The sequence below is a fragment of the Ovis aries genome, chromosome 14 (genome assembly GCF_016772045.2).
Source record: "Ovis aries strain OAR_USU_Benz2616 breed Rambouillet chromosome 14, ARS-UI_Ramb_v3.0, whole genome shotgun sequence".
NCBI classification, from domain to species: domain Eukaryota; kingdom Metazoa; phylum Chordata; class Mammalia; order Artiodactyla; family Bovidae; genus Ovis; species Ovis aries.
In genome coordinates, this window is record NC_056067.1 from 5,297,192 (window position 1) to 5,322,056 (window position 24,865).

Here is a 24,865-nt window from a genome sequence, read left to right on the forward strand (position 1 = left end):
TCATGAGGGGCTCCTGGTCATACTGGGAGCCAGTCAGGGTGTGATGAGTGTTACCACGGAGACAGGGATGGTGAGCTGAGAAAGCAGGACAGGACAGTCAAGGATGACGTCACAGAAGACTCCGTCGCAGCCCGCTGACCACTCCCAAAAGACCCCCAGTGGGGAGGGGTCCTCATCTTGTTGGTGTTTAGTCCAGCTCTCTGCGACCCTATGGACTGTAGCCTGCCAGGCTCCTCTGTCCTTGGGCTTTCCCGGGGAACAATACTGGAGTGGATCGCCGTTTCTTTCTCCAGGGGATCTTCCCAACCAGGGATCGAGCCTGCGTCTCCCGCGTCGGCAGGCGGATTGTCCACCGCTGAGCCACCAGGGAAGCCCCCTTGTTTTGTAGCTAAGCGCCTTTTAGGGGCCAGATGAGGACAGACCCTTTGCACGGATGCTGTCACGCTTGGCCTTCATCTTTGCTCTCGCCGGCCAGTGCACAGATGGGAAGTCTGAGACGCGCACTGGTGATGCCCCACTGAGTCACACAGCTCAGGTTATACTTAAATCAAGGTCCTCCTGACTCCCAGTCTCCCCCCGCTCAGGCCTACCTCTTGATTGACCCTCTTCCCCTTGTCTCCTCTGTTGGATTCCTTTCAATATCCTGAGGCTTGGGGGCCACTGGTACACCCCCATCCATCCGTATTCCGACCAAAGCCAGATTTCACCTAGCTGCTTACCACACGGTGGCAAGGGAGGAGGCAGCAGCAGGCCTGCAAGCTGGTAGATAAGCTGGCATTCACCCCCGGGACAACTGACTCGTCTGTTGTAGACGGGGGCGCCACACGCTCAGGCCCCGACCCTGGTCCTGATATGACTGTGAGATCGGGTCGAGTCATTTCACAGCTGGGCTGAGTGTTCCAAGTTTCTCAGAAGACAAACGCGGTAGCAATTCAAGGTATGAAATTCAAGGTGTGGCCTCAGAGTCATTTTGTTTAACAACTTATCCACTGTCTTTTCTGAATAAGTAAAGCGAGACCATCACTCACCATTGCAGGTTGGCAGGTTGGTTTTAAGGAAACCATGCCTTGAGAAGCTGTGTGATCGAGGGCGTTGCCTCTCCCAGCCCTGACCCCACTCTGCTCCATTCACTGAGGGGACTGTGTCGCTTGGCTCGCCACCCCCGGGCATCTCGTCCTAGTTCTGGGTCACCTTTCACAGGAGACACCCACATTTACCCAGTGCCGTGCCGTTCCCCACAAGATGGCACTGGACGGGCATGTGATGCCAGCCCTTGGCAGTCACCCTGTTTGATTCATTTCAGATCTCTAGCTTTTTTGGAGATTTGACAGGTCTGGATTAAACCAATGAGTTCGGTCCACCTGTGGGATGTTATATCTGGACGGGCTTCGTGGCGATCCCAGCATCGCCTGAAATTATCTCTTCACATTTATCCCGTCTCTGGGCAGCATCTGCATGGCTCCAACCCATCTCGTTTTATGAAAAATGAAATCTTGGTGCCCGGGAAAGGGTGCTGCTGCTGCTGTGAGGGTGGCTGACGTAAGTGGCTGGCTCTGTGCGTGCGCACGTCATTCGATCCTGGCAAGTCCGAGAACAGAGTGTGTTACTGTCTCCATCTCAAGGGTGAGGGCACCAAAGCCCAGAGAACTGTAGCCGCTGGCCCTACTTCCTGCACTAGTAAGTGAGGGGAGAGGGGGCTCACACACACGCCGCCCGCTTCAGGGGCTTGTTCTCCTCACCAGCCTGTAAGAGTGTCCTTGCCCCACGCAGCCTGCTGGTGACAGCGGTGGATCCCAGGCTGAAGTTCTCATTTTGTACCATCTCTGGCCCCCGTGGAAAAGACTGAAGGCAGGAGAAGGGGACGACAGAGGATGAGATGGTTGGATGGCATCACCGACTCGATGGACATGAGTCTGAGCAAGCTCCGAGTGTTGGTGATGGACAGGGAGTCCTGGTATGCTGCAGTCCATGGGGTCGCAAAGAGTCAGACATGACTGAACAACAGAACAATAGCTGGCCCCCATGGAAAGAGAGGGGAAGAAGAAGGACCTTGGAACTGGCCGGGTTTAGAAAGTTATTTCTTCCAGTTCCATCCTTCCTGCTTGACCTTGAAACAGAGGCTCTGGAGTGCAGCCCCAGAGTGTAAACTAGGGTGCCACTGAGCTAAGTCTTTGCAAGTCCAATCACACGTCCTCGTTGTAAGCAGTTATGGCACAGCTAGTGGCACTGCCCACTGGGATGCCAGTCCATGCTTTTTGTCAGCTGTTGAACCAGTGATGCTGCCGGAAAGTCCCATCCCTGTCAGGCTCCCGAAGCCTGGAGGCAGAGCTCCTCTCGCTGTGGTCTCCTCCCCTCCACCCTTCTGGCTGGGGAAGTCTGTTGGGCCCTCTTCCTCTCCCAAGACAGCAGGACACCCCAGACGTTCTACCAAGAAGGGTACCTGTCTGCCTCAGCTCAGGAGACTTAAGGCCACAGCTGTTCATTCACGAACCTGCTGGTTCAGTCGTTCACTGACTGGCTCATTAAGCCATCATCCTTTGGCTGTTATGCAGACCGTAGAGCTGGAATAATACAGCAAGCAAGTCAAAAACAAAAAGGCCCTTGCTGTAAGGGGACGCAGATGGCCCGCAGAGGGGGAGGAAGATGCTAGCGAGTAAACAAGCAAATAGGCGAGACAGGGACTGAATGGCTGTAATGGTGGAATTAAACTCAGCCTTGTGGTAGCAAACAGAGGGGAGCAGGAACATCAGGGAAGAGCCCTTCAAGGGGGTGATATTTGAGCAGAAAGGTGGGGGATGAAAAAGAGCCTGCAGTTGGAAGGGCTGAGTGAGAGGGAACGTCCCGGGCTAGGTAAAGAGAAGTGCAGAGGCCCTAGGGCAGGAAAGAGCTTGCAGATGTGGCTAAGGGCGTCGGGGATGGGAGACAGCAGAGAATCCCAGCGAGGGTTTTATTCTAAAGAATAAAGGAAGTCACTGAAGTTTAAAGCAAGGGAGTGACAGGACTTGGTGACGTTTTTCAGAAGGTCTTTGTGGCAGTCTCGGGCACCGTGGCTTCAGAGAGCAAGAGGAATTGGTAGATGGCCGACACCATGACCCCAGGGCCAGACTGGGGCCTGGTCAAGTGGAATAACTGCTCACACCCCTCTGCCGCTGCTTCTCCTTCTAGGGGATTCTTTGCAACTGCAGCCGTCTTGAAAACAGAGCTTCCCAAGTTACCAGATAGCATTCAGAAGCCAAACAAACAAACGCTATCATTTCTGAAAGGTAAATCTAGACGGGGAAACGATGACACACTCACCACAACTGAGGCGCTTGCTGGGCGTGTTGGGACCCTTGGCTTGTTCCAAAGCCCACATATCTGGGACTTCACTCATGTTTGCCAGTAATTGAGCGCTCAACTATAAACACAGCTATTTTGGAAATTCTGCATCTCGCTTTGAAAAACCTGGGAGGACAAGAAAGGGGAGCTTGGGTTTTAGATCTCAGAAATTTGCACCCTGCCTCGCTCTCTGCTGGCGGTGTTCCGTCAGCCTCTCCCCACCCTTCCACCCCCACTGCGCCTGGTCTCCAGGAAGGAGACCCATGTCCTGTTTTAAGAACTACTTTAGTTCATGACCCTGGTGTTACCAAGTTATAGATGACGTAACCCTCTCAGAAGCACGGAGTCGAAAGTTGCTACTTTTGTGTGCACCTACTCATAAAACATACTTTTTCCCTTTGTTTTCTCTAAAAGCTCTTTAGTCTTTTACAAAGACATAAATATTATCTTCTAGATAAAAATAATGGTGATGATGATGACTGTGGCGGTGATGATGGTGACAATGATGATCAGTGATGGTGATGATGATAATAGTGGTGGTGCTGATGCTGGTGGGGATGGTTGTGATGACGGTGATGCTGATATTGGTGATGGTGGTGGCGGTGGTGATAACTGTGATGGGATGGTGCTGATGCTGGTGGTGCTGATGCTGGTGGGGATGGTTGTGATGACGGTGATGCTGATATTGGTGATGGTGGTGGCGGTGGTGATAACTGTGATGGGATGGTGCTGATGCTGGTGGTGCTGATGCTGGTGGGGATGGTTGTGATGACGGTGATGCTGATATTGGTGATGGTGGTGGCGGTGGTGATAACTGTGATGGGATGGTGCTGATGCTGGTGGTGCTGATGCTGGTGGGGATGGTTGTGATGATGGTGATGCTGATATTGGTGATGGTGGCGGTGGTGATAACTGATGGGATGGTGCTGATGCTGGTGGTGCTGATGCTGGTGGGGATGGTTGTGATCATGGTGATGGTGGTGGTGGTGCTGATAACTGTGATGGGATGGTACTCGTGGTGGTGGTGCTGGTGGGGATGGTTGTGATGCGGATATTGGTGATGGTGGTGGCGGTGCTGATAACTGTGATGGGATGGTGCTGATGCTGGTGGTGCTGATGCTGGTGGGGATGGCTGTGATGATGGTGATGGTGGTGGCGGTGCTGATAACTGTGATGGGATGGTGCTGATGCTGGTGGTGCTGATGCTGGTGGGGATGGCTGTGATGATGGTGATGGTGGTGGTGGTGCTGATAACTGTGATGGGATGGTGCTGATGCTGGTGGTGGTGGTTCTGGTTGTGGTGATTATGATGGTCACGGCGGTGGTAACAGTTTCGATGGTGGTAGTGATGGTGCTGGTGGCTGTTGATAATCGTGGGCACCATGTGCTGAGCATACCATGCACTGAGCACTTGCTCTGCTCCATCCACAGCTCTGTAGATGTGATAGCCTTGAATCTTCACACCCACCCCGTGAAATGCATACTGTCACCATACTGTCCTGACTTTACACATAAACTGAAGCAGGGCTCAGAGCTCAAGGATATGGTTCCAGAGACTGCTCTCGCCACCACTTCCAGACTCTGGTGAATGATTTGTCTTTTGCTTTTGTGAAATGAATGGGGCTGGTACGCGTGGTAACAGATGTAAATCATCGCCTTCATTTGTCTTGATTCTCTTCCTCCGGCCTTCCTGCCCGCACCTTCACTCCTGCCCTCCTCACGCCGCCCCAACCTACTCCAGTAGGTTCGTCTGCTTCTTGGTTTGCCTTTTTAGATTGAAGTGTGGTTGACGCACAATACTGTGACTGCTGTGCCAGTTTCGGCTGTATGGTTCTTGTGTTCATCTGTCTTCCAGTGACTGCTGCCTTTGCAGCCAAGGTCTGTGAGCTTTCCAGTGAATTCTTTATGCTCCGTCTCCATTTTCCTTTCTCTCTTTGAGCTTTGCTTCGGCCATGACTTCAGCTGTCCCCTCCACGGCCCCAATTTTCTGTGGGTTAAGAGGGAGCTTGGTGCTCCCCACTCTCATCTCAGGCCAAGGCTTCCAATATTTGTATTCTGCGGCACTCCAGAGATTCTAAACACTCTCTTAGGTTGGGAAGGAAAAGTCATCCAAACTGCTCGGTAATTGAATTCAAGAGTGATGGACCGAAAATTATTAATGCGTTTCCTTCCCTGTACCCGCTTAAGAGGATTCCGTCTTGTGTCCGCCTCCCAAATTCAAGCTCCATTAACTTTTAGGGTTATTTCTTTCCAGTCTTTCTTCTCTGTACTCTGTTTTATCATTGTTGTTGTTTTGGGGCATGTTCCGAGTTACGATCATCACCATCCTATCCATGCAATTTAAAAGTATTTTTTGACATTTCTACAGCACTCCAAAGGCTTCCCATAAGGCATTTTATGAACAGAAGATGCAGTCAACTCTTAACTTTGTGCTGTTCTTTTATCATCCACTCAGAAAGGGAAAAATGTTGTCAACTCAACAGTGACCCAACGCTTTCCTCTCCCCAGAGCTCGTGATCTCATATCTGCTTTAAAAAGGATCTTTTAAGTTAGACAGTGAATTTGTCATACATCAGATGGCCATTTCCACGTTTCCATTTCTGAAAATATGGTGAATTTGGGTTAGAGTGCCGAATCGCTGCCTAGTCTTTCTGAAGTCATTTTAAACGTCAGTTAGACTCAGCACGGAGAGCACCAGGAGTGGGCTTATTGCTTCCACTGGAATGTGGACCGTTTCAGCGCTGACCGAGTTCATAAGGGAAACCGTGTTTAAACATGCATGAAAGACGGGCCATCATTTATGATGGCTGCGTGACAGTGAGACGTATGTGTTAGGCTGTACTTAACTCTTCTCTTCATCATCAGACGTTTAGGCTCCAACAGGCTTCTCCTGAGCCCTCCTTGTGGTGTATGTGGAATTACACAGTCCAGTGGGCCATGCTGGGGTGGGTGGGAACTGTCCTAGGCTGGTAGAGAGGGTCCCGGGGCCAGGTTCTGAGGGGGAGATGCCCTTCGGCACCCCACAGCAGAGAGAGGGAACAAGGGAGTTGGCACCCCCCCCCATCCTAACCAGTACCCCTTGATTAGCCCAAGGGCACACTTAACAGCCCATGACCCCACCTGGGGTCAGCCAGGTCCCCCCTCGTCCCCTGGCAGGAGGGCTCTGGGGTCCACCTGGGTGGGGGAGCAGCCTGAGGAACATAAAATCAGCTCCCAGACGGCCCTTGTGGCAGCAGCGATTACAGCCAAGGGGAGGCTAAATTCTAGAGGCTTGCATTGTCTCCAAGGAATACACTAATTGAGAAATAACATCCATAAAAAATAATTCAATACTAGTATGTACAGCTAAAAACAATAACTGAGTGTGACTGGCTGTCTGGAATTAAGCAAAGTAAGATGAAGTGTCTTTTGCCAGCAGACGCTCCCGGCACAGGGGAGCAAGGACCTGGGTGGATTCTGCCATCTCCTCACCGTCCCACCGTCCCACCTCCGAGGGGCAGGTGCCACCGCTGGCTGCAGGAACCGTCGTTCTCAGCAGCAGCTTTCAGCACCTTGCTCTGCATGTTGCTCTGGGCAGCAGCTGCTAGGAAAGAGGGTCACAAGTCTGCTTTTAGAGGCACAGCGAGGTTTGGCTGCGGAGCCTGCGGCCCTGCAGCCAGCCATGTACCGGTAAACGCTTACCAACTGGCTCTCTGCAAGAAAGGTAAATTAAAAGTGTGTGCATACACACACACACACAGTTATTACACATTAAAGATACGATGGATGTGTAATGCTTAGTTCCCAAATGGTAATAGTATACACGATACTCTTTCTTTTTGCAACCCCATGGACTGCAGCCCACCAGGCTCCTCTGTCTTTGAAATTCTCCAGGCAAGAATACTGGAGTGGGTAGCCATTCCCTTCTCCAAAGGATCTTCCTGACCCAGGGATCAAACCGGGGCCTCCTGCTCTGCAGGGAGATTCTTTGCCGTCTGAGCCACCAGGAGATCAATCACTGCTATCTAATTCGAGAACATTTTTATCTTCCCTTGCAAGAAATGGCATCCCCATTTCCCCACTTCCAGCCCGCTGATAGCCAGTAATCTACTTTCTGTCTGTATGGATTTGCCTATTTGTAATGGAATACTCCATATAATGGGACCATACAACGTATGACCTTCAGTGTCTGGTTTCTTGCACTTATCATTATGTTTCTAAGTTCCATTCGTGGTGCAGTGTCTGGCAGTTCCCCGTTCCTCTTTGTGGCTGAATAGTATCCCATTGTGTGGAAGAACCATGTTTTATTTACCCATTCACCAGCTGGCGGGCACTGAGTCTTGCCCACTTTCCGGCCATTTTGCATTATGCTGCTATAATAGTTCGCTTTGAATCCCTATTTTCTATTCTTTTGGGTATAAACTTGGGAATGGAATTTCCCGATCATATGGTAATTCTATATTTGACTTTCTGAGAAGCCACCAACTGGCTTTCTACAGTGTTTGCACCGTTTCACATTCCCACTCACAATGTATGAGGGTTCCAGTTTCTCTCCATCCTTGCCGACACATATTTCTCTTTGCTTATTTGCTTGCTGCTTTTATTGTGGTTGTCTTAGTAGATGTGAAGTGGTATCTCCTTGTGATTTCGATGAGCATTTCCCAAGTGACTGATGATGCCGAGCCTCTTTTACGTCCTTGTTGGCCATTCGCCTCTCTCCTTTAGAGAAGTGTCTATTCAAGTTATTTGTCCATTTCTGCATTGGACTGATCGTCTTCTGTTCTTGCCTTATCATATTCTGGACGCTAGACCCTTATGAAATACGTGATTTACAAATATTTTCTCCCACTCCGTCGGTTATCTTTTCACTCTCTAGACAGTATCCTTTGATGATGAAGTCCAGTGTATCTCCTTTCTCTTTTGTTCCTTATGTTTTGGGGTTGTCTCTAAAACTCACAGCAAGCCATATGGTTGTGTTCACGGGTAAGGAAATAATTCCCACCTAGACTGGGGACACTGCAAATTTGCATGGCAGCAGGCATGGATAAGAGTGTAGGGAAGAACTGGGGACATTAATCCAATTGAGTTGTACTTCGATTGACTCCAGTTCATTCCCCCAAGGGCTTTGCCACCCAAACAGAATCACAGTTCTGTTAGCAAGGGAGGCATTAAGGATATGTCTGAGGCAAGCAAGTAACAGAGCTTATAACACAAGTCCGTGAGAGCATCTCACCTTTAGAAATGTAAAATCAAGGTTGGCCAGAGCAGTGTGGGAGGTCTGAGGATGTGTTTGGTGGTTCTCCCAGAGGTGGTCAGGGGAAGAAACACCCAGGAAGGGCAAGTCACTCCTCAGGATCCCCTGCAGGAAGCTGTGACTGTCCACCACTCTGTTCTCTGCTCAGCCTGGATGCTTTGAGGTTTAACAGTAAACTGATCCCTAACTTAGAAGGGTGGAGGGATGTGTAGAGAAAGAGGGAAAAACATAGATGCAGACCTCTCTCGTGATGCTGGAGCTGAGATCTCTTCATCCTGTGGATGCTAAGTGACCCCAGGAAGACCTGTATTATGCAGAGTTTCCTGCCTGCATTCAGTTCAAATGCGCATGTCCTTTGCTACTCAGCATTGGTCTGATACCACACAAACCAACCGCTCTCAACTCACAGATCCTTGCCTCATTTTTTATCCAATTTTGCTTTCCAGAAGCCCAGGTATGACTTTATTTTTTAAATGAAATTTTGCAGGTCATTAGCCCATAATGATTGAATGATTCTGGTTGTTAGCATAAAACACAGCTGTAGTACACGCGAGGTACCCTTCATTGTTTAACTATTATGCAGTGACTTTGCATAGCACACGGCAAAACTGTATTTTTTCAGACTCCTCAGCCATCATGGAAATGACTTATAATTTCATTCAGAAATGTTACAAATGCAGTTCATCGTTTCACTGGGGCAAACTTGGCCTAGGGCTCCAGGTCAAGAATAGTGACATTTTTTGATGTGGAAGAGGACCCACAGCAGGCAGGGCTAAGAAAGGTTTATGCCATATGGTCAGGTTCTTAATAATCCTGGCCTGTGGTAGCAATGACCTGGATTCAGATCCCTCTGTGTGTGTACACAGAGGCCCAGATGCCAATTTCCCCATCCAAAAACATAAAATGAGTAAATGGCATCTACTTTTTAGAGTTATGGGTTTTCCTGGTGGCTCAGTCAGTAAAGAATCTGCCTGCAATGTAGGAGGCCCGGGTTTACTCCCTGGGTCAGGAAGATCCCGTGGAGAAGGAAATGGCAGCCCACTCCAGTGTTCTTGCCTGGGAGGTCCCATGGACAGAGGAGCCTGGGGGCTGCAGTCCATGGGGTTGCGAAGAGTCGGACTGGGCGACTAAACGCTGGCACTTTCTTTTCCATGTCTTAAGGTTACTGGGAGACTCAGATCTTCATGAGGTCCGCACAGTGCCTGCCCCATAGCGAACCCTCGGTACCTTACGGCTGCTGCTGTCATTTCTGCTGTTGTTGTCACTGTTAACATGCTCGCTGTTCATATTAGCACTGGCATCGCGGTGACACTCTGGACAGGGGGGATGCAGACCCCTGTCTTCAGGCAGCTAGCCCAGGCAGGACCTGTCTGTCGCAGAAGGTGCAGGATATAGGCATCTGACTGTCACCTGTGGCTGCTGGAACCTGTCTGTCCTTGGCCGAGTCAGTGACAAAGACTTGACTTTCCTTTTGTGTATTAACTCTTCACCTGGCATAGTGCACACCTCCGAGGTTCATTATTTAATTCATCGTCATCATATAAGCATTTTGAGAAATCTGTAAATAGTAGGAGTTGATGTCTTCAGGCTGGCTGTTTCTTCAGTCAGCCCGTTTTATGTGTTGCTGGTTAAGGAGAACACTGTTTGAATGATGGTGCCGATGGTGGTGAAGAACAACGGTGATGCTCCTGATGATGGTGAGAGGAGCCTGAATTTGCTGCGTGCTCGAAAGATGCCGGAAACCATGCTGAGCACTGTCCGGACAGTGCGTCCTTCACACTCCACAGGTAGCCTCTTTCTACATGCAAGGGCCCTGAAGCACAGCGCTTCAGTTACCTTACCCGTGGCCTCAGGTAGAGGGTCTGAAGCCCAGCAGTCTGGCCCTGAGAGTTGGCTCTGCACCACTCTGTGGCTGAGAACTGATGGGGAATGGGAGCCTTTCGATTCCAAGGGCCACTCTTGCACTGCAGCAGAGTTTTCTCCAAAATGGGTCTTGATGGAGTGAGTACTTCCAAGGTCTTGGACATCAAATTTGGGATTTTAGGATACTTCTCAGTCTTCCTGAATCTATAAAAGAATTTGAAGTACAATTTTCCTCGCAGATTTCTGGAAAAATACCGTCTGAGAACACCAAGCCTCACTGCCAATGAACATTAATTTCCAGACATGATCCTGAGTGGTCTTTCTTTCATTCCATGAATATATAACCTGCATTGCACTAGGCCCTGGGGATATAGTCTAGTGGGCAGGACCTTTATGTTTCTAAACCTCTATTTTCTTATCTGTAAAATAAGGACTATAATGACATCTGTTTAATATATTTGAGGATAGAGTGAAGCATGGTGTATGAAGTATCTAGTTGAGTGGCTGGCATACAGTAAGTGCCCAATAAATGCTGACTATTACTATCATTATCATAATCCTTGTTATTGTCAAATGAATGCAAAAATGTGAGGTTCAAGTAAGTGAGTAAAATGAAAGACAGTTGATGAAAAAGAAAAGCAGGTGATGTCTAAGCTAAGACAAAGAACCTGTTATGAATGTTTAAACCTTCAGGATCCAAGAGCCTCCAGGACAGTGCCTACTGGTGCTTGCTTGAAGAGTGGATGGTGAATACTTGAGGCTGGCGATGGAATGGCTCTGAAGGTCTAGTGTTATGTGCATGCGTGCGTGCGTGCTTAGCTGTGTCCAACTCTTTGTGACCCCAGGGAGTGTAGCCTGCCAGGCTCCTCTGTCCATGGGATTTCCCCAGGGAAGAATACCGGAGTGTATTGCCATTTCCTCCTCCCGGGGATCTTCCCGACCCAGGGCTATCAGTTGAGGAACACTCTTTGCATCTTTTCTGGAACCTTCTTCTTTAATTGGGATTGGCTAACTGCTTTAACAGCTAGTTGCCGGAACTGAAGTTGATTTCTTGTTCACACAGCAGTCAGTACAGACATGCAGCAGCTGGCGTCCCACACGGTGATTCAGGGACCCGGGCTTTGACATTTGGGTGTGGTCTGACCATAGAGCCTCCAAATTCTCTGCTAGATCCTCAAAATCCAGATTTTAGGAAGAGGAAGGTAAAGAACAAGGCTCCTAGGAGGTTTTTAGTGGGCCAAGCCTAAAAGTGGTGAGATCACGTCTACCTTCTTTCCATTGGCCAGAACCCAGTCATGTGGTCACCAACTGCAAGGCAGGCTGGGAAATGTAGTCCAAGATGCCTTTGAGCAACAAGAGAAATGTTTTTGCAGACTGATTGCTGCCTCTGCCTGGCTCTCTGGTGTTAATTACTTACTATATTGCTTTTAAATTGCATAGCCTTGTATAAATGACACCTTTTTTTTTGCCTTTTGGAAAAAAATTAATTATTGTCCATATTCATCACAAATATATCTGCTAAGTAGTGTCATTTCACGTATCAGAAAGAGCCCCGCCTGGGCTGGGGGCCAGAAGTGTGCTTTCAGTTCCCTGCTTGGCCGTCCTTTGCTGGGTGAGCTTGAGCTACGTAGTGAGCATCTCTGTCTTAAATTTACTGCTCAACAGGATTGGAAAAATTGTACCTCCCATGGATGCTGTTCGGAGAAGGCAATGGCACCCCACTCCAGTACTCTTGCCTTGAAAATCCCATTGACGGAGGAGCCTGGTGGGCTGCAGTCCATGGGGTCGCTAAGAGTTGGACAGGACTGAGCGACGTCACTTTCACTTTTCACTTTCATGCATTGGAGAAGGAAATGGCAACCCACTCCAGTGTTCTTGCCTGGAGAATCCCAGGGACAGGGGAGCCTGGTGGGCTGCCGTCTATGGGGTCGCACAGAGTTGGACACGACTGAAGCGACTTAGCAGCAGCAGCAGCATGGATGGTGTTGGCTGAGGATGACTTGACATAATCCGTGAAAGTTCCTTATAACCAGGAGTGCCAGCCGAAAGGAAGCAGTTGTCTCAAAAGAGACCCTCCCCACCTGAAGAGGAAGACAAAATTAGAAGAATATGCTGTATAGCCACGCATTACTCACTGTGCATTTTTGTTCTTAACTGTCAACGTGGCAAAAAACAAATAAAAATCAGATATAAAGAGGCGGTCCTGACATCCACAAGCTTATACTCATTTCCCCGAATCCCTGAAGTGGGTGCATGGTGATGACCGCGTTGGTAGAGGTGTTCAGCCCAGTGAGAGTGCCAAGCGTGCCCCACCCCCGTTCACTCTTGATTCTGCTCCTCCAGCCTAGGACCCCCTTAGTCAATTTTCCTGATTTCCTGCTGGCTCACCTGAAAACTGGAAACATCTGTCCAGCTTCATGAGACAGGGATGAAGAGCAAATAGTGTCATAGAAAAGTCACCAGCACCCCCCCCACCCCGCCCCCAAATCCCTGCTCTTTGAGGGAATCTTAGCTTTTTTAAGTCCAATCTTCTTTGCTCCTTTCTGAGGAAACTGAGGTCCAGAGAGATGGGTGACTTGCCCACATTCCGTAAGAAAAGATGGATGGAGCTTAATCCGGAACCCAAACACGGTACCAGCAGGACTGGCACGCCTGTAACTCCACGGCATTCTCTATAACACCCGGCAAAACCACTTTGCAGAAGTTAAGCCACTGAAGGCAAGGACGCCATTGCCATTCTAAATCCAAACAGAGGTTCTGCTGGGTGCTTGTGGAATCTGGGTCAGAAAGAGTGAGCATCAGGTTCAGATTGACACAGCTTTTCAAAGCAGGGGGGGGGGGGGAAATCTTGCCTTTCTCTGGCTAGAGGTCAAATGTCAAAAAAAGCTAATAACAGGACAGGAGGGACCCAAAGATGTATTCGACAAATGAAAGAAAAAAAAAACAAAACTGAGAGATGAGGGAACAAAAGGTATGTTATCATAATATGCTCCTTTCTGTTAGGTAGTCGTGCCCTGGAATTGCTGTACAGCCTGTACTTGAGTCCTTAGGCAGAAAGCACCTTATCATTCCCAAGCTTAGCTGTATATTTTCCCCACCAAGGGAGGTTTTTTCTTTTTTTTTTTTTGGAGGGGGGGAGCAGTTTTTCTCTCACTTTGTTTCTTAAAGAGATTTACAGTGATTCTCTCTATAGGTTTTTCTTGATACATATATATTTTTAATTTCTCACCGTCTCAGGGGTAAATAAATATATGAAAATAAGCTATGGGATGTACAGCAGAGTATAACAATGATAAATGATGTTGTGTGTAATTTTTCTACTATTAACATAAAGTAATATAAACTGAAGGACACTAGTCTATTGAGAGGCTTAGAAGCTAATGTTCCATATCAGATGTGGCCAATGTCAGAACTGCATACAGATTAGGCAGTGTCCTTTTCTCCCCAGGGGAATTAAAGTTTGAGACACCACTCGCTGCCGGTGGTTTTACGGCATTTTGTTGGGGCCGGTGATGTCTTTCCTGGTCTATTAATTCAGGAGCCGTAAATGACAGTGTGAGCAGAATGCTTTTCCAGTGGGATGCATTTCATTTATGTGAGCTTATATGGCCCCCACCTCACCGATCGGTTTTGTCACAATAAGTGTTTTTAAATTGTCCAGATTACCTCCACTTCATCATGGCCCCCCACGGTGGTGTCTTCTTCAAGGCTATTAGGTGAAGTCTGAAAATGCGGAAAAGTCTGTTTCTAAAGAAAAAGGGAAGCAGTGCAGAAAAGTTCATCTCGAGTGAGTCTTCTCTCTGGCTCTTTTTTTTTTTTTTTTTTTTTTAAGCGAAGAGTTCATGGCCAGGGTACCCTCTACCAGGAGGAGTGAAAACCCCAGGGCGAATGCTTACAAAAACCTTTTTTTTTTTTTAATTTCCTGGTGTCCATCTGGGTTTGCAAACACACATTCCCACACATGTGATTGCTGTATTTGTTAGAACTCTTCAGCGTGGCAGATTTTCTTTTAAACGTGATTTTCTCACCAGTGATACAGTCTTGAAAGCTGGAGGTATTTTATATTATTTTAGATAATCTCTTTGTGACATCTCACTGCAGAGCTCATAAATCCACTCCAAATCCTTCTTTATGTAGGTGAGAGGAGCAAAAGCCCAGAGAGATGAAGGAAACGGTTCAAGGTCGCCCAGCTCCCGGTTGGCCCAACAGAGCCCTGAACCCCGAGTTCTCTAGTGGGTTCTTGCTGGTCTTTCTGCCGCCCCGTTCTGCTCCATCTCTTTCCATTCTCCGGACACGCACATTAAAGGAAACGTGAAGAAGAGAATGGGAGAAATGGATGAGTCCTTGAGAGAACAAATCTAGTGAGATACCTTTGGTTGTGTCAACAGAATTACACCCCACAGAAGAGTTGAAAATACATGTCGATCACAGTTCCAGCTCCAAGCATAACTAAAGAAGAATTTTTGTGTGAATGAATGCATTTCCTTGAAGTGCATCCCAGCTTTGGAGCAGGAGTTGGGAACCTCCCCCGACGCCCGGATTTCAGGCGTTGGAGTTGGGATTAATTCTTCTCCTCTCCTCCTCATTAAAGTGGCAGAAGGGAACCAGCTCTTGGGTTTCGCCATGCACATTGTTCTCCGTTTTGGCTCTGACATGATACGTTTGCCACGGTTCATAAATTTTATCTTTGCACTAAAAACAGGGTTAGAATATCTTCAATGCAATTATAAAAATGTATTAAAACTGAGAAGGAGAAAAAATATGGCGGTAGATGCGATTTTAATGATTGTATAAATGTTCACTGTTCCGTAGCAAAGGAAGAAGTCGGGCTTTTCAGCCAGGGTGTTTCCGAGGAATTGAAGGGAAGGGCCAGGCTTTCCATTGCACACAGGCCACTCACTTGCAGGAGAAAGGCAGATGCGTTGCTCTGAGATGTTGCTTGGAAAGCAGTGACCAGGTGGAGCGATGTGAGCAGATTCTGATTCCGTAGTAACCTCTAGACAGCGTGTGAGAACCACCCCTGGAAGAGGCTGTTCCTCTCAGCGTCTTCCTTCTCCTAAGAAATCGGAGGAACGCAGACCAGGTAGGCACATATAATCAGAGCTGGCCTGTGACACACATCCCCATTCAGAGACTGCCATAGGCTCTGTCACTTGCTTCCTGTGGTAAATGCTTTGCAACATAAGCTGGTAATCAGAGGACAAGTCAGAGACAGCCAAGATTCCACTGCAGACATTTGGGGTGGGGTTCCCATTGGGCTTCCCTGGTGGCTCAGAGGTTAAAGCGTTCGATCGCTGGGTCGGGAAGATCCCCTGGAGAAGGAAATGGCAACCCACTCCAGTATTCTCGCCTGGAGAATCCCATGGACGGAGGAGCCTGGCGAGCTACAGTCCACGGGGTCGCAAAGAGTCGGACACGACTGAGCGACTTCACTTTCCACTTTCACGTGGGAATTCTCCTGATTTCAGGTCACTTTTGAGAATGGGAAAGTTATTCGAAAACACAAAAGCTTTGTTGGTTAAGGTCCATGTGTCAAGTCTAGATCAGATTTGTTACAATCATAGCAGACCTCTCCAAAGATGACATTATTTTTTTTTCCCTTCCCTGCCCTGGCTTGACTTTTTTTTCTTCTTCTTGAACAGTCTGATCATTTAGAACATTGTAGCGAGGTGTTCCCTAATATAAACCTCAAGGCAGCAAGCTCTCTAAGGGCAGTTTTGTAAAATACAGAAATTGTCAGCAGAACTTTTGCCCTGGGTGACAGCTGATTTCTCCCATGCTACCATTTTCTGGGCAGTTGTTTATGCTTTTCTCTTTCTTTCTCATTTTTTAAAAACACTTCTTGTGAGGAGATTTACCAGCATTTGAGTGCAGTTGAAATTGGCAAGGAACCTGGGTTTTAACTGGGGGAAGAGGTGCCGCGCTTCGCAGGTGCTGTTTCTGCCGTTTCACTGTCTCTGAACACAGTTCCCTGCAGTTTTAAAGTGGGTGGTGAGTTTGGGGTGCAGACCTCTTATGAACACGGACACAAGCCCTCAGCCCCGTCCCCCCGCCCCCTTAGTGTTTCTGGATCAGTTTCATCTCTCTTTCAGACAGAGGGACATTTCAGTTCCCACTGAAAAGATTAAAGCTGCCTGGGATTTATGGCCTAAACAGGGTTTTGAGATCTTGTATGTTTTTGAAGTCAGATTCCCCTGATCTGAAAGGCACTGGTTTTGTGATTTGGGGTAAAAAAAATCACTTAACCTCTGTCAACCTTTTATCAGCAAAACAGGAGAAAAATAGTGCCTGACTTGCAGGTTCAATGAGAATTTAATGAGAACAGTGCGGGTACAGGGCCTGTCTCAGAGTCTGGCTCACAGAATGCTTCTGCGGCCGTTTGCTCCTCACTGTCCTTGTTACTCAGCAGCACTATCGTGGTGGAGATGGCTGAGGGTGTGCCGATGAGCGGTTCTCACTCTTAGACCAGACACACTTTTTCAATATACAAGTAAGTTATGGCTCAGACGGTGAAGAATCTGCCTGCAATGTGGGAGACCCAGGTTCGACCCCTGGGTTGGGAGGATCCCCTGGAGGAGGGCATGGCAAACCCATTCCAGTGTTTTGCTTGGGAAATCCCATGGTCGGAGGAGCCTGGCAGGCTACGGGTCGCAGAGAGTCGGACACGGCTGAGCGGCTGACACTTTCACGTTCACGTCATGCACAGAAAAGAGCGGGTTTGGCAGGGGGGTGGCGGTCAGGGTTTACAGGGGCCGATGTTTATCGAATGCTTACAGCACACTGTCATGCAGGCTCTGTGCACGTCCTTCAGGGTGTGTCAGTATTCCCCGTGATGCTGTGGGGTGCGGCATGGTGTAGTACGGAGAGGGAGGGTAGTTCTGTAAATGGAGGGGAACCAGGTGAATGCTGGGAAAACATGGCTGTTTACGTAAACCAGAAGTTAGTGATCTGTGGAAGGCTTTGGAAACCCACTGTATTAGTCTGGAATTTTCTTTGCTGCTAGAGAGCAATTTAGCTTGAGAATGGAGACCATACAGTTCCTCTCCCACCCCCTACCCCCCACCCCCAACCTAGTCCATAACTTTGTTCTCAGCACCTACCTGTTTAAATATTTGGGAGTATAGTGATGTATGGAACCAATAAATGAATGGGTGAAGCAGCGAATGAGTGGGGAAGGAGATGAGTCGACTTTTATCGCCAGGCCTGCCATAGGGTCCTGGTGCCTCACACTGTGGCTGCTGGCATTGAGTAGGTGCTGTGTAAAAAGGAGAAAAAAATCATAATTTAATATTAAATACTGGAAAAAATTTCCTTGGAGGATCCAACAGTCCTAATTTATTCCTTTCACAGGGTGCATCAGCGCTTTTGCACAAACCCCATGGATTCCTCCTTAAATAAAAACGTGTGGCCGTGCAGAACCAAGGTGCCACCCCCCTTCAAGCCACCACCTTGCTCTGGCATGTTACGTTTAGTGGCTTTGCAGTGCCTTTCTCTTGGCCGAAGAAGCTGTTGTCAAAATTGATCTCCACTCTCAAAAGCACAGAATTTATTTGTCAGCTTCATGCAGAATTCTGTTTTATATGGAGATTTTGTGTTCATGCAGAAAAGCATTATGGGATTCTAAAGGGTTTCCTGGAAGTAAAATCAGAAGGGATCTATTGGAAATGGGGGCGACCGGGAAACTTAAACAGAATTGAATGAATCAGAGAACTCGAAGCTGAATGCTGCCTCCTTTTGCCTGAATCACCATCAGCGGATTGATACAGGTGTGTGTCTGTGTGTCTCCGTGTGTGTGTTTCTGGAGCAACAGTGTAGCGTCTCCTTCTTTGTGGACCAGATGCAGAGGACGGAGAGCGGTAACCACATCACCACGAGGTGGAAACTGTTCTCGCAAAACAGCTCTCTGCTTCATCTCCAAAGCAGGCGTGACCCCGCGGCAGGGGCGGCTGGTGGCCCACAGGTCCGCGGTCGCCACTTTTTAATCAGGGCTGGGGGCCTCTTGGAGAGCCTAGGAGCTCAAGTCCCTCCTCAGTGCGCCTTCCCCGAACACAGCTCACCCTTGCTAATAAATTCCGAGGGCTGACATTGCCTGAGCTGGCTGGTCTTTGCCCTCAATTTCATTGAGATGGGCCATTGAAAACTCATTACAAGCTGTTTAGACTCTGACTTTGACTTTTGCTCGGCAGCGAGCAAAATTAACAGCTCTTAGAGGTAGCAAAAAAAAAAAAAAAAAAGGCACTCAGCCAAATAGAAAAAAATAAAAAATGAAAGCATCGAAATGATGAGAAAAGACTTTTAATATTGTCTCCATTAGTCATGCAAACAAGTGCACACGCGAGGCGTGTGTGCTTGTGTGTGGCTCTCATTTGCAGCCTGGTGTGGATTGCAGTTCTCCCACTGGAGACAAATTCATACCCAGGCCTTCCCGCACAGCTCAACTTTTTTTTTTTTTTTTTTTTTTTACATGTCAAGCAATGAGCCTTTGAGTGTAGCAGAATTGCTTCATAAATTTAACTATCACTTTCAAATTTCTGTTTTTTTCTAATTTAGTGCTTGGTAGTTTTTTATGTGATAATTTAAAAATGCTGTTTATAGCAAAAGTTACCTTGATAGTACAGGTGTGCATAGAAAATTCACAGCCATCAATAAAAAATGGAGGGGGGGGGGAAACACCCTGTTTATACCTTAGGCGTTTTGTGATTCTAAGGATGTTACCGCAGCGGTACTACAGGTTTTAAAAGCAACCCAATTAATCTAAATTTCTTCAAAAGTCACAGCTCCTAAAAGATTTAAATATTGCTTCCTATACCTAGGGATGGTTTCCATCTGCGTTTGGGAAGCTCGTGAAGAGTGTCTCTTTCTCTTGATACTGGCAGCACATTTTGAAACTAAAAAGGTATGTGTGTATATGGTCATATAAATGAAGCTAAGAGGATTGCTGTCGAAATATCGAAATGTAAGACACAGACTGCAAAGTGTTTGAGATAGAGGAAGGAGTCTTCATCCAGAAAGGAAAAATGTATTGGAGGTAGTACGTAACGCTCCTTAGACAGCATCACTACGAACAAAGCTAGTGGAGGTGATGGAATTCCAATTGAGCTATTTCAAATCCTGAATGATGATGCTGTGAAAGTGCTGCACTCAATATGCCAGCACATTTGGAAAACTCAGCAGTGGCCACAGGACTGGAAAAGGTCAGTTTTCATTCCAATCCCAAAGAAAGGCAATGCCAAAGAATGCTCAAACTACCGCACAATTGCACTCATCTCACACGCTAGTAAAGTAATGCTCAAAATTCTCCAAGCCAGGCTTCAGCAATACATGAACCGTGAACTTCCAGATGTTCAAGCTGGTTTTAGAAAAGGCAGAGGAACCAGAGATCAAATTGCCAACATCTGCTGGATCATGGAAAAAGCAAGAGAGTTCCAGAAAAACATCTATTTCTGCTTTATTGACTATGCCAAAGCCTTTGGCATACATATGGATTACAATAAACTGTGGAGAATTCTGAAAGAGTTGGGAATCCCAGACCACCTGACCTGCCTCTTGAAAAATCTGTATGCAGGTCAGGGAGCAACAGTTAGAACTGGACATGGAACAACAGACTGGTTCCAGATAGGAAAAGGAGTACATCAAGGCTGTACACTGTCACCCTGCTTATTTAACTTATATGCAGAGTACATGATGAGAAACGCTGGGCTGGAAGAAGCACAAGAAGAATCAAGATTGCCGGGAGAAATCTCAATAACCTCAGATATGCAGATGACACCACCCTTATGGCAGAAAGTGAAGAGGAGCTAAAAAACCTCTTGATGAGAGTGAAAGAGGAGAGTGAAAAAGTTGGCTTAAAGCTCAACATTCAGAAAACGAAGATCATGGCATCTGGTCCCATCACTTCATGGCAAATAGATGGGGAAACAGTGTAAGTAGTATAAGACTTTATTTTAGGGGGCTCCAAAATCACTGCAGGTGGTGACTGCAGCCATGAAATTAAAAAACGATTACTTCTTGGAAGGAAAGTTATGACCAGCTTAGATAGCATATTGAAAAGTAGAGATATTACTTTGCCAACAAAGTTTCATCTAGTCAAGGCTATGGTTTTTCCTGTGGTCACATATGGATGTGAGAGTTGGACTGTGAAGAAAGCTGAGCATCGAAGAATTGATGCTTTTGAAGTGTGGTGTTGGAGAAGACTCTTGAGAGTCCCTTGGACTGCAAGGAGATCCAACTAGTCCATTCTAAAGGAGATCAGTCCTGGGTGTCCATTGGAAGGACTGATGCTGAAGCTGAAACTCCAAAACTTTGGCCACCTCATGTGAAGAGTTGACTCATTGGAAAAGACCCTGATGGTGAGGGATTGGGAGCAGGAGGAGAAGGGGACAACAGAGGATGAGATGGCTGGATGGCATCACCAACTCGATGGACATGAGTTTGAGTGAATTCTGGGAGTTGGTGATAGACAGGGAGACCTGGCGTGCTGTGATTCACGGGGTCGCAAAGAGTCAAACGTGACTGAGCAACTGAACTGAACTGAAGTGCTGCTTAATTCACCAGCATTTCTGGCTGGTGGACCACAAGATGACACAGACGGGCCACCTCAAGTGTGTGCAGAAAGTTCGACGTTGAAGTCCAGGTTATTCACCATGAAGACACAAATAACCTCTCATTTTGGTGAAATGTGTGAGTATCCAGTAGAAGTCACCATCACGATTTGACAACCCCCTTTAACTGTGGATTTCCAGTTTTCTTTCGATCTCTCCCAAAACTGTCAGGGGCTATTTCAGGACCTGTGAATCCAGAAATAATAGGATGCTCTCCTGCCTCGTTGGATCCCTTCTCTAGCATTCCAGCAACATGCGTCTTGTCTTTCGCACGTTGTGCTGTCTTGAAGCCCCCAAGGGCTAGAAGTGGAAGATTCACTGAAACCAAGAGGTTTTTCAGAGCCCAACTAACAAATTAGTCCAAAGCCATTTGAGCCTCTGGATAGATCTTTGCAGTCATAGCAATAAACTTACAATCCCATAAATCTAAGCTTTGCAATGTGTCCATTAGGCATCTTGTCTTGTCTTTTTTCAAATGTTCCATTTAATTCCCAGGTATATAATAAGACTTCCAGATCTTTATCCTTTTCCTCCCAGACTTTCTTTCATGGGAACTCAGCATCTCACCGTCGGAAGTCTTCGCTGAGGGAATTCATCCATTTGCCTATCTGTAGAGTTTCGGTAAAGTTTGGCCATGTTCCAGTAATTAGTATATAACAAGCCACACCAAAATGCCGCAGTTTAAAATGACAGCATTTGTATTGTTCGGGAGTCTGTGGTTCCGGCAGGTTTGGGGTCGCAAAGAGTCGGACACCACTGACGCAACTTAGCATGGGAGGAATGCCTTGGTCCAGTTGGCATCAGCTGGGCACCGTGAAAGCTGGGATCTGGGGCCCTCTGATTCACCCATGAATGCCAGGGCAGGGGTGTTCCTGACTGTTGACTGTGACATCCACACATGGTTCTGTGTAGCCTGTGCCTCCTTACAACACGGCATCAAGGTTCTGAGAGTCAGGATCCCAAGAGAGAGCCCAGCTGCCTGCGTTGCCTTTTATGCCCTAGCCACGGAAGTCACGTAGATTGGTTTATCTGCATTTCTGTTTGTCCAGGAAGTCACCAAAGCCTTGCTAGGTTTCTAGGAAGAGGAAATAGATTCCACCTCTTGCCTGGGCAGTTGGGGCAGGGATCTTGGAAGACAGGGTGGAAATAATGCTGCGGCCACTTTAGAAAAAGGCAGCCCGCCACGGATCATAGGCAAAAGGTTAATATCCTGAAGCAGTGTACTGGCCAAAGTACTATCTGGGAGTCAGAAAACTTGGTTTTGAATCCTGCCCCTGCCCCTGTGTTGCTCACTGCACAAATGGGCCTCAGTGTGCTCATCTGTAGAGTGGGAGTCAGCAGTGCTGCCTCCATGCCTTCATGCTAAAGATTGTGCAAATAAAATACACGTGCGAGTGTCCGCCAAGTGCGTGGTGTAAACTGGATGCTCAGTAAATCTTGGGTGAGTCAGTTTATTGGATCAGCGTCTGCGCATTATAGCCATTGTTTAGGTTTATTGTGTCCTCATGGGGGTCACCGAGTACATCCTTGCTGTTTTCATGAACTTTCCCCCGAGTCGCAACCTGCCGCTGGCCAGCGAAGGTCAGAGAGGAAACAGATTAACAGCATCTCATACGACAATGTCAGGATAGTTAAAAGTGTTTACAAAGCTCGATGACACCCCATGAATTTAAAGCAAGAAGCCTGGAGCAGAAGTAAAACTATTCCTGTTCTTCTAAGCTTGAGCAGGGACCTTGATGCTTCCTGATTGTTTTAAGGTCCATTAATCGTTGAATCATGAGGCCATGTAAAAGAAATGACAGCTTCAGCGTCCAGGGCTCAGGTTTATCTTACGTGTTTCTGTTTCTACACTGTAATTAGTAACAGGAGCAAAAGCCCGATTCCAGTGCGGCCAAAGCAGAGTGCCACAGGGTAGGGCAACTCAGTTTTACCTCGAAGCGTTTTTTTATGACTCCTGGTAAGACATATTTCCTTAGGTTGCAGAATACCAGCTTTTAACATAACAGCCTTTAGCAGATTTTCTGAAAGAGAGCTTCCTCTCATACAAGCAAGATCTCTGCAAGCAAGTCCCAAACGAACTTTATAACCGCAGTAGCCAGGAGCCACCTATAGTTATTTAAATGAATTAGATGATATAAAGAATTTAAAAGTCACTCCAGCAGTTGCACTGGCCACTTTTCAAGCGCTCGGTGTGGTAACCATCCTGGGCAGTACGGATATAAGATAGAACATTTTCATCTGGGGCTTCCCTGGGGGCTCAGGGGGTAAAGAACCCGCCTGCAATCCAGGAGAGCTGGGTTCAGTCCCTGTGTTGGAAAGATCCCCCCGGAGAAGGGAATGGCTACCCCACTGCAGTATTCTGGCCTGGAGAATCCCATGGATAGGGGAAACTGGCAGACTACAGTCCATGGGGTCACAGAGAGACAACTGAGCACCTCAGTGCACAAACACACTCACACACACACGTATCTCTGCAGAAAGGTTCAGCGGACAGCACTACTCTAAAAGTCCTTTCTCCATTGTTTTTCTTCCTATATTCATTCTAGAATTAAAATCAGTCAACTCAAATGCTCCATCTTCTCCCAGAGTCCTACATGTCATCAAAAGGTACCGCCTTCTCCCATTTGGAGAACTTTCTAGAGCCTGGGCCCAACCAGCTTGGACTCCCTACAGCAATTGCCCCACAGTTGGTTTTTGTTTTTTGTTTTTTGTTTTTTGTTTTTTTAGCACCCATGGAATTCAGCCTGGGGATCATCCCCTCTGCTTGCCTCTCTACATCTCTTTCTTCTTAGACACTCTTGAAGACCCCAAACCTGTGGTCCTCCTTGAGAGCAGTGATCCATCTCCCTGGACTGTGGATGCCCTTGGCATCCAGGAATTTCTCTAAGGCTGCTTCAAATCCGTAAGTGTCACCAGTGCTGTATTCTGTGGGGAGTCGGATCTTGCATGTAGGTGCAAATAGTTTTCAGATGTGGAAAGTGGAAACCTGTTTTCAAGCATTATTGAATTGATAAGCAGCATTTGATCATTACATACTTTAGTCACTGGTTACTAAAGGCATAGGTGTCTATGAATGCTTGATGTCCTGAAAGGTGTTCTCCTGCTGGAAGGGTCGGCGTCCAGCAGGGGAAGGAGGGTGACGTCAATCCGTGGATTTGGGAAGCAGATATCCTCACCCGTGCATCCTTGATTTAAATGTGAGCTTCCAACTGGCTAACAAGCCACCGCCTCTCATTTCTGGCCTGGAACCGTGTATCCCATGTCATCTTCCCAGCAGACCTAAGCAAAGTGAAAGTGAAGTTGCTCAGTCGTGTCCGACTCTTTGTGACCCCATGGACTGTAGCCCACCAGGCTCCTCCATCCATGGGATTTTCCAGGCAAGAGTACTGGAGTGGGTTGCCATTTCCTTCTCCAGGGGATCTTCCTGACCCAGGGAAAATCTCAGTGGTCACTAATAATTTCTCTTGGAGAAGGAAATGGCAACCTACTCCAGTATTCTTGCCTAGAGAATTCCATGGACAGAGGAGCCTGGTGGGCTATAGTCCGTGGAGTCACAAAGAGTTGGACACGACTGAGTGATTAACACAGTAATTTCCCTACTTAAAAGATGAGTGCACTGAGGCTCAGAGGGTCTCATTTTCCCTGTGCCCTTGTGTGTGGTCCTGACCACCTGCCTACACTTTTCTTCTCTGTCCACCCGTCAACCTCCCCCATAGGCCACCCAGTTGGAACACACACGGTATAGTTGTGTGGTGTGGTGGAGCCGTCTCAATTCTGTTAGGCTATTAGCCAATGCCACCATTAGGGGGAAATGTCGCGCATCTGATCTAAATGTACTTAGGAGAACTCT

At 47.6% G+C, this 24,865-nt stretch overlaps 1 protein-coding gene across 2 annotated transcripts in view; it reads left to right on the forward strand.

Annotated features, from left to right (window-relative positions):
• WWOX (WW domain containing oxidoreductase) overlaps positions 1-24,865 on the forward strand; it is a 915,505-nt gene that overhangs the window by 542,862 nt on the left and 347,778 nt on the right. The gene's annotated exons all lie outside the window — the stretch shown is intronic.